The 10,625-nt window shown below is 38.9% G+C and overlaps 1 long non-coding RNA gene across 1 annotated transcript; it reads right to left on the reverse strand.

Annotated features, from left to right (window-relative positions):
• Positions 1-603: 603 nt before the first annotated feature.
• On the reverse strand, positions 604-5,324 carry LOC125924414 (uncharacterized). Its single transcript, XR_007458408.1, has 3 exons — positions 5,224-5,324; positions 3,569-3,703; positions 604-2,500 (listed from the first exon to the last, which is right to left on the reverse strand). It is a non-coding gene; the product is annotated as an uncharacterized LOC125924414 (long non-coding RNA).
• Between the last annotated feature and the right edge of the window lie 5,301 nt (positions 5,325-10,625).

The following is a 10,625-nucleotide window of genomic DNA, read 5'->3' on the forward strand; positions in this document are numbered from 1 at the left end:
AAGAATCTCAGCCAAAGGCCAGAACCAAGGGTCAAACATGTGAGTGAGGTCATTTTGCACCTTCCAGTCCAGCCAAATCTCTAGCTGAAACAACACATATGTGAGCGCAGGCAGAATCGGCTTGGGAATCTCCAGGCTGATCCACGAAACGATCAGACATATTAAAAATCATGATTGTGTTAATTCACTAGGTTTTGGTATGGTTTGTTGTATAGCAGTAACTGTAACACCTTTGCTAAGATCTTTAAATACTGAAAGTGGTGCCCAGTAGACGCTCTCAGGAAGACAAAAGCCCTGGCTCTCTGCATTCGCTTAGGCAGTCAGAATTAGAAGATCTGCCTCTAAAATAATTATGGACGCAGTTTCGTGGCATAGAGTGAACTTCCCAACTTCGTAAAAACCCACAGAATTAAGAGAATCGTATTAGTGAAAATGCTGGCACTGTGAAACACAAGGGACAAAGGTAGTTCAAACTGGGCTCCCAACTTCCTGTATTCAGGAAACAGGCTACTAAACATCTGCAAACACGGGCCATTTGTCTCCTTGTGTCTTAACAGCTCTCTTGAGACATAATTCACATACCATAAAATTCACTCATTTAAAAGGCACAATTATTTTTATTTACAGATTTGAAACCATCCTTACAATCAATTTTAGAATATTTTTGTCATCTCAATTTAAGAAAAGAACATCGGATTTAGCTATCACCTCCCATCCCTTCCCCACCCACCATCCTTTCCAGCCCTAAGCAACCATTATCTCATTTTCTATCTTTTTACATTTTCTTATTCTGGACGTTTCATATAAACGGATAATACAATATGTGGTCTTTTGTCACTGGCATCTTTTACTTAGTTTAATGCGCTCAAGATTTGTCCGTGTTATAGCATATGTCAGTCATTCTTTCCTTTTCATGGCCAAATAACATTTCATTGTATGGATGTATCATTATTTTGTTTATCCAAATATCCAGTTGGACACTGGGTTGATTCTACCTTTTGGCTATTATGAATATTGTTGCTGTAAACATTTGTGTACAACTTTTTGTGTAGACATAGGGTTTTTTTTTTTTTCCCCTTTGGCCGTATCTCTAGGAGTGGAATGTCTGGATCATAGGGTAAATCATTTGAAGAAACTGTCAGATTGTTTTCTGTAGTAATGACATTGCCTTCCCACTAGCAATCTAGAGGGGTTTCAGTTTCTCTACATCCTTGCCAACACTTGTTATTGACCTACCTTTTGATTCTAGGCTAGTGGGTTTGAAGTAATATCTCATTGTGGTTTTGATCTGCACTTACTTGATGACTAATGATCTACAGCATATTTCCATATGCTTATCAGCCATTTGTATGTCATCTTTGGAGAAATGTCCATTCAAATCCTTTGCCTTTTTAAACTAGGTTATTTGTCATTTTTATTAGTGAATTGTAAGAATTCTTTATATATTCTAGATACAAGTTCCTTATCAGATACACAATTTTCAAATATAGCTATAGTCTTTAGGTTGTCTTTTCACTTTCTTGATAGTATCTTTTGAAGCACAAAAGTTTTAATATATTTTTTATTTTTTAATGTTTTTTATTCTTTTTTGAGAGACAGAGTGTGAGCGGGGGAGGGGCAGAGAGAGGTGGAGAAGAATCTGAAGCAGGCTCCAGGCTCCTTAGAGCCTGTGCTCTATCAGCACAGAGCCCGCCATGGCGCTCGAACCCACGAAATGTGAGATCATGACCTCAGCTGAAATCTGATCCTTAACCAACCGAGCCATCAGGCATCCCACAAATTTTTTAATTTTAATGAAGCTCAATTTATCTGTTTTTTTGTCTTGTTGCTTGTGTTTGGAGTCATATCTCAAATTCCATTGCCACACCTGATGTCATGAACATTTACCTCTATGTTTTCTTCTAAGAATCCCACAGTTTTAGCTCTTAGACTTGGATTTTTGATTCACTTTGAGTTATTTTTTATATAGTGGTGAGGTAAAGATCCAACTTCATTCTCCTCTGTGTGACTGTATCCAGTTGTCCCAGAATCATTTGTTGAAAGCACTATGCTTTTGCCTTTGAATGGTGCTGGCATCTTTGCCAAAAATCAATTTTCCATAGACACCTTGACACACAACTCTTATTGGAGTCACGAGAAAAAATGGATGAGGAGTCTTCCATAAATGGTATGCAGAAGGGTGGTGCCTCTTTTCAGTAAGAAACTGAGCACAAAAGATGGGGGATTTATTAACCATCAATGTTTTCCAGGAATACAGAGCTCAGATAAATACACAGCTGACACTGTCAAACCCTCCTTTTGTTCAATAAGAATGAATATAATAAACTAACCTAAACAAGTAAAAGACCAGCATAAACCTCCTGAGTGAGACAAAGCAGGATCTGTCTAGGACTTTTGTTGGTGTTGTTCCTGTAAAATAAGCTGGACCATCTGTTGAGAGGTTATAGCAAAGGTCAATTGTTTTAGAATCTTGAAGTCCGGACATCTTAAACAGGGTTATCTGAAATGAAAAACAACAAATATCAATATAAAAGATGGAATTGGAGCACCCGGATAGCTCAGTTGGTTAAGCGTCTGACTCTTGATTTTGGCTCAGGTCATGATCTCTTGGTTTGTGAGTCTGAGCCCCAACTCAGGCTCTATGTTGCCAGTGCGGAGCCCGCTTAGGATTCTCTCTCTCCCTCTCTCTCTTCCCCTCCTCCCCTCCCCCTATCTCTCAAAATAAATAAACATTTTAAAAAAATGGGGTGGCTCAGTCGGTCTGACTCTCAATTTTGGCCCAGGTCATGATCTCACAGTTCATGAGTTCAAGCCCTGCATCAGGCTCCACACTTACGCTGTGGAAACTGCTAGTGATTCTCTCTCTCTCTCTCTCTCTCTCTCTCTCTCTGTGTCTCTCTCTCTCTCTCTCTCTCCCTCTCTCTTTGCCCCTTCAGCACATGCTCTCTGTCTCTCTCAAAATAAATAAATCAACTTTTTTTGTAAAGATGGAATTAAAGCAAAGAACTAGGAGTCAACCTTGTGAGTCACAGGTTTAGTGGATTCCAAAAGGCTGGTGGAAGAAAATCTTTTGATTAAGCAGCACTTCTGCGGAAATAAATGAAGGCCACCCAAATGAGAACAAGCAAAGACTATTCAGAACTTGCGACCATATGGAAGTCAGCCACCATCACTTATACTTGGCAGAGACTCAAGGCACAACTTAGTGGACCAGCTGTATGGTGAAATAAAAGGGAAGAAAGACTAGGTACGCCCTGATAGGATGCTGTTGGCATGAAGAAATTAGAATGAGACTAACTCGAGTTAGGGCATGCTATTAGTTCCCCTAACTAATTAGGGGAACATTTTTTACTTTTTTTGGAAATGAGGGACAAAACTTAGGGAATCAGGTGGTTATTAATCAAGACCCGACCATTTGGGGCAGTTGCTGCAGAAATGGTGAGTTGGCCTGCCAGGCTGATTGCTACTGAGGCTGTGGATCAGAACTCTGTTTTTATAGTCTGAGAGTCTGGCCATTGCCTGTATGTACAGTCAGTCTCCCAGTTCCTCATTTCAATCATTAACTCACTTGCAAGAAGTTGGCCAATTCAGAGAAAGCTAGTGATCCAGATCTGCGCTGCTCAGAGATTGTTAGTCACCTCCATAGTCAACTGTACGCGAGATCTTCCTGACCTTTCAGTTGTTTTGTCATCATTGGGATCATCTGATGAGAGAACGGCTGTGTGAGAACATTTAAGACTCTGGATAGAATACAACAGTTCAGCATAATGATCGCATGACCAAAAACAAAAACAATTAATAGTCCCTATAAAATGCTTCAAAACAAATCCCAGTTGCCCAACCCAAGCCAAGAGAACAAATATCATAGGCCATGAGGACTAACTTTAGATAGCCAAATAGCATTCTCCTTAAGCAATGTATAGCCTGTTCCACCCTATTTTGTTAATCCAAGTACAGTAAGAACTATTAGCAATAGCACAAGTGCCATTATGACTAGCTTAAAAGAAATTTACAGCAATGCAATTGGCCACCAATGAGTAGACATGTCACTCATGCCAATGAGTTGAAAGTGATCTGTATTCCGTCTAAGCGAGAGATGGTATCATTAGTAAGTTATGCAAATTAGTGAGGTTTCTTACACCTTTTTCTACTTGTATGATTCCCACTGATGGGAATAGTATCATGAACCATGAATCAGTAATTCCTACAGGTAGTGTCCTGAATAATCAAGAGTGGCTTCATTTTTCAACCTATGTCTGGAATTTCTAGCCATGGTGATTTATAGAATTAAGGTTTTGGTCCACAGACAAGCATTGGACTACTGTTCTTAAAGGTGTTAGTCTGAAACAAACAGAATCAGGAATCCTGATTACAAAGAAAGTAGTACTTGGTAGGGACACGTGAGATCTAGGAAATAATGAGTTATATGTATCATGAGGTCAAAACTAATGCCTTCTATCAGTTGGGGTACATATTTGGGTTCCTGTTAATTTCTTCCAGATGGCAAGCATTTGGTCCATTGCCCTTAGAAAGTTGTGGGAAATAAAGTTTAAAATTATATAGGGTCTGACTGATTGCAATAATTGGTTCTTTTGCATACATGGACACTGATAAAGTCACAGGCTTATTTGTTTAAGGTCATTTTTCCATGTAAGTGCAAATGGAAACATCATTCCTTATAGTCTCATTAGACCATTCCTTATAGTCTCATTTGGTGAGAATGGAATTCCTCAGAGGTTTTATAATGGGATACAGTGATAGATGGCATATCCGGCTGTCAGTAAGACCACAGGCAGTAGCTACTGTTTGAGATAGTCTAATGATGGCATTAGAATGAGTATGTTCTGGCCTAACAATTATATAAGGATGGAAAAAGGAGAGAAAGAGCCTTTATGTGTGAATAGCAACCAAGGATCTATAGAAAATAAGGATAATTATTAGTAGTAGATAGATAAAACAGGAATCAGACAGTCTTGGTCCAACACCCTGGGCAGAAACTATTCATTGTCTGAAGCCATCTGCTTGTTCCAAAGAGATTAGGTGAGCTGTTTCCTTCCAAAGATCATTTGTGTCTACAAGATCTCAGAGTATCCTCAATTTAAATTCCCCTATTAAAGTAACTTTGTAATTGTGCAGAATTCTGAATTGCTTCCTTAATTGTTAAGCGTGAAACCAAGCATTGGCTCCCTGGCATTTCACTGTTGTATTTGTTGCTAATAGTACCTGATAAAGTTCCTTCCATTGAGATCAAAGGCAGCAGATTTCCTCTGATGTTTCTTCCAACAGACAAAATATCCTAGCGGAAGATCATGAAGAGGTGATTCAGAAAAATGTTTTGGGGAGGTACCCTTAACCACTGGTGATAGAACTGGGTGTAATACAAGAGCCCCTTGTAAATTTTTTGCCATGTCACCATGCAGTAGGGTGGAGTCTAATATCAGAGATAAAATTCCCAAATGCATGGATCTTGCAGTTACCAGTTCACAGGGGGATAATTGATGTGTCCCGGAGGGAGTGAACTGTAGAGCCGTAAGACCTAGTGAGAGTGTCTTTGACAAGAGAACTCGAGGATTTCTGAAAGTTTTGTTAATTTAAATTCAAGGATTTTCATCAGTCTTTTCAACCTTTTCAGAAGATTGTGGGTGATAAGAACAGTGTAGTTTATAAGTAAGGGTAACATCTTACAGAATTTTCTCACAAGGGTGTCTGGTAAGTGCACATCCTGATCACTTGATATAAAAGTCGAGATGCCTCAGGCTGAAAACACAAAATCAAGCAGCTTTTTAGTGACCATAAGACCTGTAGCTTTTCAGCAAAGAAATGCTGCAGCCCATCCTGAATACAGATGTACAATAACTAAAAATATTCAAATATCATAGAAGTTGATGCCAGTTAAAATCCATCTCAAGATGTTCAAAGTCCCACTGAGGTCCTGGCTGTGTCTCCCCTTTACAGATTTTCCAGGATTAGGTTGTTGACAGGTAACACATGACCTGAAAATAACCTCAGCTATCATTTGAAAATTTTCTCACCTATGTTAAGATGATCAATTTGTCTGTAATGAGTAGTTTCATGAAGAAATGTAGTTAATATCCACTTGAATTTATCTGGTTTAACCACACTGCCATCTTGAGCACTCCAGAGATTATCTGAGTGAAAGATACAACCAGATCCTTCCTTTTCAAAATCGGATGCCATACGTTGATATTTTTAATGGCCTCTTTGAATCCTTCTAGAGATATATCCTTTGAGGGTTTCGGTAGGCTTATAACTTTGGTTAAGGAGAGTTTTTAGCATAATGATCTCCTACAGCATTTTCTTTAGCTTCTGTATTATCTCTTTTTACATGGGCTTCAATCTTTATAGTAGCCATCCCTCTAGGAAGTAGGAGGACATCTAAAAATTCCATAACTTGTTGTCCATTTTTAGGAGGATACCAGCAGAGCTGAGAACCCCCTTTGTTATGAAGAAGGCATCCCAGAGTCTTGTACTACTCCAAAAGCAGATCTGCTATTCGTATATATACACATATGTATTCTCTGATCATTAGCGAGTGGAAAAGCTCTAGGAAGGGCAGTTAAGTTTTGCCATCTGGGCTGATTTTACTTCGGGTAGAGGACTATATTCTAAAGAAGCATCTTCTTAAATTACTGATAGCATTTCCTGCTTGATAATCTCCAGTTTCAGTTGAGATACGCTCCCTCAGCAAATAATATTAGGTCAGATTTCTCAGTGGGATCTTTAATACATTGTGCATCTGTGAGGTACAGATAGCTCCCTAACTGAAGTAAGACAATCAAGCTGTTGCAATTCTTTTAGGAGCAGGAGAGTGGCATGGATTCAGGTTGTCTCAAGGGTGAAGAGTAAAGAGGAGAGAGTTAACAGAATCTCTTCAGAGGTTAATCAGTTGGCTGAAAAGTGTTGTGTGTTCTCAGTCAATAGTAATGTCTGTGTCGCATGAGGAACCATGAGAGTAAGTGGAGAGCCTAGAACTAGTTCAGCAGAAGCACTGGCGACTTTTGTGATGGCACCGATTACCTTAAGTCAAGAGGGAAAAAGCCTTTACAATAGGGTCAAGGGTGAGACAATAGTAAGCAACTGGCTTTTGATGATTCCCATGAAATTGAACTGAAACCCTAAGGGCTTCTTCAAATCGTTCATGCACAATTTAATGAAATGGCTTTCTAGTTAGGAATACCTGAAGAAGGAGGCCATTGAAGGGCCTTCTTTAGGTACACAAGGCCTATTTATATCTGGGCTCCCAGATCTGAGTCTCTTACCAAAGACTTAGACAATTCATAAAGACGTGTTGCAATCACAGAAAAGTTTGGTACCCATTGCCTGCAATTTCCAATTAAACCTAGAAATCCTCCCAGTTGTCAGCTTGAAAGAGGTCTAGGATAAATTTGGATAGTCTTTAATCTATCAGGAGAATATTTCCCTTTCTTACATAGGTCATTTCCTAAATAATGGACTGTATTGCGGAACATTTGTAATTTATCTTTTGAAGCATCATGTTCCTTTTCTGCTAAGGCTGAGAGTAAGTAAAAGATTCTTTTCACAAGCTTCCTTGTCCTCTGAACAAAGTAAGAGATTATTATGTTATATTATATTATATCAGAACTAAATCACAAGGGAAATTTGGATCTTATAAATCTTGATTAAAGACCTGGGGAAAAGTGGTCGATGGCTTCAGTGCACCCCTGAGGCATGACTGCCCAAGGATATTGTGGTCCTCCTCAGTGGAAGGCATGGTCTAGAGGCATGCTGAAAAAGGCAAAGCAAAGATCCTTTCAAATGAACAATGAAGCCAGAGGCGGTAGGCAGATTAGATGGTATTTGAATTGCATACTACACGGAAACAAAAGATAACAATTTTGTTGATGGTCTTGAAGTCTTGAACAATTTATATCTTCATCCATTTGGTTTCTTTTTTGGCAGGATGAGAGTGTAGCAAGGGCTAGTGCAGACTATGAAAAGATCTTTGAGAAGAAGGTTTTTAAAGCTAGGTTTGAGCTCTTCCTTTGTGTGTCTGGCCTCAAAGGATACTGGGAAAGTTAGAGTAATGGTTTGGTATGATCTATCTGAATTTTAATAGATTCACCTCCAATTCCATTCCAATTCTGATGTTGGCATTTTTAGTCCATAAGGTGTCAGTTATGATGTCAAGATTTTTATCAGAGGTATGTATTAAATATGACGGAGAAGGCAAAGGTATATCCAGAGCAGATGCAATTTGATTATGAATAGAGGAGTCCTCTGGAATTTCAATATATAGCTCCTCTCATGCGCATTTGCAAAGTAAATATCCCCTTATTAACTTTGCAAGGGTGGCATCACAGGACAAAAAAGAATGTTTTTCAGTTAAGGACACAGGGTTACAGCTAATGGCTGCAGATTATTTGAGATACCTGCTCCTGTGTGTGCTATGTTTTCTCTGAGGAATGTGTTGAGAAAGAGGTAGGATTTAACATAAAGCAGTACCCATATCTACCAAGAATTAATGAGGTTGACCATCTATATTTATAATTCACTTTGTTTAAAAGTAGTCCAGACTATTGAACGCATTTTCCTTCCTTATTAATCTGAGTTGAGGGATTTTTTTCATTTTGGTTTTTCTTTTGTTAAGATGAGACATTTTTTTTTTCCAGTGCCCCTCCTTTTTTTCTACAATATCTACAAATGTCCTTATCAATAGGTAGTGGTCTACTTACTGTTTGATCTTCAGGGCCCAAGGTTATTTTAAGTCTTGTCTTATTTTTATTCTAAAGCCATTTCAAAATGTTAGGTCAGGTGTTTTAGTTCAGATAAAGGGGCTATTTCCCATTCTAATTTCTTTCTTTGAATTAGGTGCCCAATCTCAGGTTCAGCAACATTGACAAAATGAGATGAAAGGGCTGCTGTTCAATCAACATCTCTCACTCCCACACATTTTTGGAAGATATTTTCTAGTCTATCCTAAAAAATATCCCATTGTTTCATCTTTACTTTTATCACATGGAATTATGGTCCAATGATGGTTTATTAAAAATGTTTTATGTACGGTGTTCAGGAGACTTTACCTAGCTTGCTTTTTGAGCTTCTTTTTGAGCCTCAAGCTTAATGTGAAAAGGGGGTTCTTATAGGTCCCTTATTGGGTAGGTCCAATCAGCATTTGCCATACGGAAGTAAGCATCTGAGTTTCCAACCAACATGTGTACAAGTTGAATTCTAAAAAATTTTTATGGGTATTTGCTGGTCTTATCTAAGTTTAGAGAAATCTTTAGAATTCTAAGAATTAGAGCTTGAGTGCAAGGTTTAGATTCTATAGTTCCCTGCATACCTAGCACATGAGAAGGATGGATTTTTAGAGGCAACTGGTTTTGGTAGTTTTAAGAGTTGGGGAAAGGGTCTGGACAAGCAGATGGAGGTGTCGACAGAGGAAAGAGATTGAAATGATAAGAGGGAAAAAGGAGAGTAGGATATAGGGAAGCAGCTGAAGGACAAGAAAGAGGATTTACTAGAGAAAGTGCTTTGTTGTTCCTTAAGTTTGTCAAATTCCTCATAGCCTTGGCCAAAGAAACTTTTGGTGAAGTAATTTTTTATTTAAACTTTGTTTGGAGGTCTCTGTGTACCAATCGAAAGATGCTGCCCGTATGTACTGAGAAATCGTATTCCTTTCTTTTCTAAGGAACCTTTCAAATGAACAATGTTTTGCAGTCAAATGCCCCAAGTTAAATGCCCACTAAAGGCTTAATTCATACTTGGGAAAATTACAACATTTGGAAAGATAAGTACAAGAGTAAGGACTGTCTTGAGTGGATATGTGAAACAAGAGTTTTCCCAGAAGAGGAGATGATTTAGATTTAAATGATCCCATGAGAGCTGCCAATGCTGATAGAAATGAAATGTGTGTGCAACGCATATTCCAAAACCCAAACTCATGATTGGTCACCTTCAAACACAGACTCGACAATGTGTGCCCTCTGGCATGTGGAATATCAGAGAGAATGCTCTCTCTGAATCAAAAAGGGGGGAAAAAGCCCAAAGGACAAAATCTTGAGATGGAAAGAACCTCATCCAGTTTTATTGGGTGACTTACAACAAAGTTTGTCCAAATGGGCAGTTCTTGTAAGAATGGCAAACTCATTGGTGTGTGAGGCTGCCATGAAAAATATGCTCCGAAGGCATATGCCTGTGTTCTACCATATGATTCTCCTTGTGACCTACAGCACTTTTAGACAGCAACCCACGGAGCAGTAACACAAATGCAAACAAAAAGGGATGAAAAGAATGGCTTGATTCCACCAATGATACAAACAAATGGCACCAATAACAAAACCTGGCTACAAAACTCAGAAGAAAGACCAAGGAACTCAACACGAAGTGTAGAGTTCAGGCCTGTGATGACTTACCACATCGTTGTGGACTTGATGAGCAGTGAGCAGTGAGGCACAACAGGTTCTGGGTGCCTGGTCTAAGACTGGAGGCCACGGTGATGGTCAGTGCCAACTGTATTTTGGTGGAACTTCCAAGAAAACTGTGGTAAGAAATGAAGATCACTCAAATGAAAACAAACAAATGCGGTTCATTCAGAACTTGCTATAGCAAGAGAATTACCACCATCACCTGAGATGGGCAGAAAC

The sequence above is a fragment of the Panthera uncia genome, chromosome F2 (assembly GCF_023721935.1).
Source record: "Panthera uncia isolate 11264 chromosome F2, Puncia_PCG_1.0, whole genome shotgun sequence".
Lineage (NCBI taxonomy): Eukaryota > Metazoa > Chordata > Mammalia > Carnivora > Felidae > Panthera > Panthera uncia.